Here is a 6,000-nt window from a genome sequence, read left to right on the forward strand (position 1 = left end):
TTAGGGCGAGCCCTCCCGGAAGCCGTAGAGAATGCATTGCAGCGCCCCCCGTTCGAAAAAAAACATCTTTGAATGTAAGTCTATGGGAACACTCTGGGCGATTCTCAGCCGGAGTGAAATCGCCCAAAAAGAGGCGGTGCTCCACAGAACGTGACATGACGCTGATTGGACTATATCCAGAGGCACAGTGACGGCTCGCGAAACTCTGTGGTTGAATGACATTGGTGGTGCGTCGCCCAATCGCCCTAATGAAGAAACCGCCCCTGGCCGAGAGGAATATAAGCACAGAGGTTCCAACCGGGTACCCGATACCCGTACCCTGGTGCGGCCGGGTACGGGTACGGGTAGACCGTGAGTCACTGGTGAGTCACCGTTTGTCGCTCGTTTCCCAACGTCTCGTCTCTTCTCACAATTCAAGTTCCTAGAATCGACCCACCCGCGCCTGCAACGTGGCTTCATCCCAGAGGTCGCAACCGGGTACCCGATACCCGTACCCTACCCGATACCCGGCCTATGGGTACGGGTAGAGTACGGGTACGGCCGGGTACGGGTACCCGTTTGCGACCTCTGGTGCGGCCGGGTATGGGTAAGGAATCAAAACCCGTTTGCGACCTCTGTATGAGCAGCAGCGGCAGCGGAGGACTCAGAGCTCGGTGGGTGAAGCCTCAAGTCCGGACTGCGTCACTGCCAGAGGTCGCAAACGGGTTTTGATTCCTTACCCGTACCCGGCCGCACCAGGGTCGCAAACGGCTACCCGTACCCGGCCGGGTACGGGTAGCCGGGTATCGGGTAGGGTACGGGTATCGGGTACCTGATTGCGACCTCTGGGATGAAGCCACGTTGCAGGCGCGGGTGGGATGATTCTAGGAACTTGAATTGTGAGAAGAGACAAGACGTTGGGAAATGAGTGACAAACGTTGGCTCACCAGTGATTCACGGCCTACCCGTACCCGGCCGCACCAGGGTCGCAAACGGGTACCCGTACCCGGCCGGGTACGGGTAGCCGGGTATCGGGTAGGGTACGGGTATCGGGGGGTACCCGGTTGCGACCTCTGGTCGCTGCACGAGCCTCTGATCGGCCACGTGGCAGAACCCGGCGAGGCTTTCCTCTCGGCACGCAGCTAGTCAGCGGTGGGATCGGGGAGTGGGTGAGAGAGGCGAACAGAGAGAAGGGGGAGACACACGGGGAGAGCGGCGGAGTGAGCTGTGCAAGAATTCACTCAATAAAAGACGCCAGTCACTACACTATACACTACACTATATACTACACTATACACTACACTATACACTACACTATACACTACACTATACACTACACTACACTATACACTACACTATACACTACACTACACACTATACACTATACACTACACTATACACTATACACTACACTATATACTACACTATACACTACACTATACACTACACTATACACTACACTATATACTACACTATATACTACACTATACACTACACTATATACTACACTATACACTATACACAACACTATATACTACACTATACACTACACTATACACTAACACTATACACTACACTATAACACTACACTATACACTATACACTACACTATACACTACACTATACACTATACACTACACTATACACTACACTATACACTACACACTATACACTACACTATACACTATCACACTAGTACTTACTATGACGAATTGGCCACGTTCTGTTACGTGACAACCCTTACAATTGGCTGCGTCGGGTGGGGCGGGTTTAACGACGACCGCATCATTCACACATCCACGCGATCTACACCCAAACCCCCCAACACCCCCCCCAACACCCCCCCCAACACCCCCCCCAACACCCCCCCCCAACACCCCCCCCCAACACCCCCCCCAACACCCCCCCCAACACCCCCCCCACACCCCCCCAACACCCCCCCCCAACACCCCCCCCCAACACCCCCCCCCAACACCCCCCCCCAACACCCCCCCCCACACCCCCCCCCAACACCCCCCCCCCAACACCCCCCCCCCACACCCCCCCCCAACACCCCCCCCCAACACCCCCCCCCAACACCCCCCCCCACACCCCCCCCCACACCCCCCCCCCAACACCCCCCCCCAACACCCCCCCCCCACACCCCCCCCCAACACCCCCCCCCAACACCCCCCCCCAACACCCCCCCCCAACACCCCCCCCCAACACCCCCCCCCAACACCCCCCCCCAACACCCCCCCCCCAACACCCCCCCCCACACCCCCCCCCAACACCCCCCCCCCAACACCCCCCCCCAACACCCCCCCCCAACACCCCCCCCCAACACCCCCCCCCCAACACCCCCCCCCAACACCCCCCCCCAACACCCCCCCCCCAACACCCCCCCCCAACACCCCCCCCCCAACACCCCCCCCCCAACACCCCCCCCCACACCCCCCCCAACACCCCCCCCCACCACCCCCCCCCCCAACACCCCCCCCCCAACACCCCCCCCCCACACCCCCCCCACACCCCCCCCCCAACACCCCCCCCCAACACCCCCCCCCACACCCCCCCACCCCCCCCCCCAACCCCCCCCCCAACACCCCCCCCCCCCCCCCCCAACACCCCCCCCCAACACCCCCCCCACCCCCCCCCCCAACACCCCCCCCCCCCACACCCCCCCCCAACACCCCCCCCCCACACCCCCCCCCAACACCCCCCCCCAACACCCCCCCCCAACACCCCCCCCCAACACCCCCCCCCACACCCCCCCCCAACACCCCCCCCCACCCCCCCCCAACACCCCCCCCCAACACCCCCCCCCCAACACCCCCCCCCAACACCCCCCCCCAACACCCCCCCCCCAACACCCCCCCCCAACACCCCCCCCCAACACCCCCCCCCCAACACCCCCCCCCCACCACCCCCCCCCACACCCCCCCCCACACCCCCCCCCACACCCCCCCCCAACACCCCCCCCCCAACACCCCCCCCCCACCCCCCCCCACCCCCCCCCAACACCCCCCCCCAACACCCCCCCCCAACACCCCCCCCCAACACCCCCCCCCAACACCCCCCCCCAACACCCCCCCCCAACACCCCCCCCCAACACCCCCCCCCCCAACACCCCCCCCCCCAACACCCCCCCCCCACACCCCCCCCCAACACCCCCCCCCAACACCCCCCCCCAACACCCCCCCCCACACCCCCCCCCAACACCCCCCCCCAACACCCCCCCCCCAACACCCCCCCCCCAACACCCCCCCCCAACACCCCCCCCCCCAACACCCCCCCCCAACACCCCCCCCCAACACCCCCCCCCAACACCCCCCCCCAACACCCCCCCCAACACCCCCCCCCAACACCCCCCCCCCAACACCCCCCCCCAACACCCCCCCCCCAACACCCCCCCCCAACACCCCCCCCCCAACACCCCCCCCCAACACCCCCCCCCCAACACCCCCCCCCCAACACCCCCCCCCAACACCCCCCCCCAACACCCCCCCCCAACACCCCCCCCCAACACCCCCCCCCCAACACCCCCCCCCACACCCCCCCCCAACACCCCCCCCCAACACCCCCCCCCCAACACCCCCCCCCAACACCCCCCCCCAACACCCCCCCCCAACACCCCCCCCCAACACCCCCCCCAACACCCCCCCCCAACACCCCCCCCCAACACCCCCCCCCAACACCCCCCCCCCAACACCCCCCCAACCCCCCCCAACACCCCCCCCCAACACCCCCCCCCAACACCCCCCCCCCCAACACCCCCCCCCAACACCCCCCCCCAACACCCCCCCAACACCCCCCCCCAACACCCCCCCCCAACACCCCCCCCCAACACCCCCCCCCAACACCCCCCCCCAACACCCCCCCCCAACACCCCCCCCCAACACCCCCCCCCAACACCCCACCCCCAACACCCCCCCCCAACACCCCCCCCCCAACACCCCCCCCCCAACACCCCCCCCCAACACCCCCCCCAACAACCCCCCCCCACACACCCCCCCCCCCAACACCCCCCCCCAACACCCCCCCCCAACACCCCCCCCCCAACACCCCCCCCCCAACACCCCCCCCCACCCCCCCAACACCCCCCCCCAACACCCCCCCAACACCCCCCCCAACACCCCCCCCCCAACACCCCCCCCCAACACCCCCCACCAACCCCCCCCCAACACCCCCCCCCAACACCCCCCCCCAACACCCCCCCCCAACACCCCCCCCAACACCCCCCCCCAACACCCCCCCCCACACCCCCCCCCACACCCCCCCCAACACCCCCCCCAACACCCCCCCCCAACACCCCCCCCCAACACCCCCCCCCAACACCCCCCCCCAACACCCCCCCCAACACCCCCCCCCCAACACCCCCCCCCCAACACCCCCCCCCAACACCCCCCCCCAACACCCCCCCCCCCAACACCCCCCCCCAACACCCCCCCCCCAACACCCCCCCCCAACACCCCCCCCCAACACCCCCCCCCAACACCCCCCCCCCCAACACCCCCCCCCAACACCCCCCCCCAACACCCCCCCCCCAACACCCCCCCCCAACACCCCCCCCAACACCCCCCCCAACACCCCCCCCCAACACCCCCCCCCAACACCCCCCCCCAACACCCCCCCCAACACCCCCCCCCAACACCCCCCCCCCAACACCCCCCCCCAACACCCCCCCCAACACCCCCCCCCAACACCCCCCCCCAACACCCCCCCCCAACACCCCCCCCCAACACCCCCCCCCCCAACACCCCCCCCCAACACCCCCCCCCAACCACCCCCCCCCAACACCCCCCCCCAACACCCCCCCCCAACACCCCCCCCCAACACCCCCCCCCAACACACCCCCACCCCCCCAACACCCCCCCCCCAACACCCCCCCCCAACACCCCCCCCCCAACACCCCCCCCAACACCCCCCCCCCAACACCCCCCCCCAACACCCCCCCCAACACCCCCCCCCAACTCCCCCCCCCCAACACCCCCCCCCCAACAACCCCCCCCCAACACCCCCCCCCAACACCCCCCCCCCCCAACACCCACCCCCCCAACACCCCCCCCCAACACCCCCCCCCAACACCCCCCCCCAACACCCCCCCCCCCCAACACCCCCCTCCCCAACACCCCCCCCCAACACCCCCCCCCAACACCCCCCCCCAACACCCCCCCCCCAACACCCCCCCCCAACACCCCCCCCCAACACCCCCCCCCAACACCCCCCCCCCCAACACCCCCCCCCAACACCCCCCCCCCAACACCCCCCCTCCAACACCCCCCCCAACACCCCCCCCCAACACCCCCCCCCCAACACCCCCCCCCCAACACCCCCCCCCAACACCCCCCCCCAACACCCCCCCCCAACACCCCCCACCACCCCCCCCCAAACACCCCCCCCCAACACCCCCCCCCAACACCCCCCCCCAACACCCCCCCCCCAACACCCCCCCCAACACCCCCCCCAACACCCCCCCCCATCAACACCCCCCCCCAACACCCCCCCCCAACACCCCCCCCCAACACCCCCCCCGCCAACACCCCCCCCCAACACCCCCCCCCAACACCCCCCCCCAACACCCCCCCCCCAACACCCCCCCCCCAACACCCCCCCCCCCCAACACCCCCCCCCAACACCCCCCCCCAACACCCCCCCCCAACACCCCCCCCCAACACCCCCCCCCAACACCCCCCCCCCAACACCCCCCCCCAACACCCCCCCCCAACACCCCCCCCCCAACACCCCCCCCCAACACCCCCCCCCAACACCCCCCCCCAACACCCCCCCCCCAACACCCCCCCCAACACCCCCCCCCAACACCCCCCCCCAACACCCCCCCCCAACACCCCCCCCCCAACAACCCCCCCCCAACACCCCCCCCCAACACCCCCCCCCCACACCCCCCCCCAACACCACCCCCCCCCAACACCCCCCCCCCCCAACACCCCCCCCCCAACACCCCCCCAACACCCCCCCCAACAACCCCCCCCCAACACCCCCCCCCAACACCCCCCCCCAACACCCCCCCCCAACACCCCC

Source organism: Lampetra fluviatilis, chromosome 55 (genome assembly GCF_964198595.1).
Source record: "Lampetra fluviatilis chromosome 55, kcLamFluv1.1, whole genome shotgun sequence".
NCBI lineage: Eukaryota > Metazoa > Chordata > Hyperoartia > Petromyzontiformes > Petromyzontidae > Lampetra > Lampetra fluviatilis.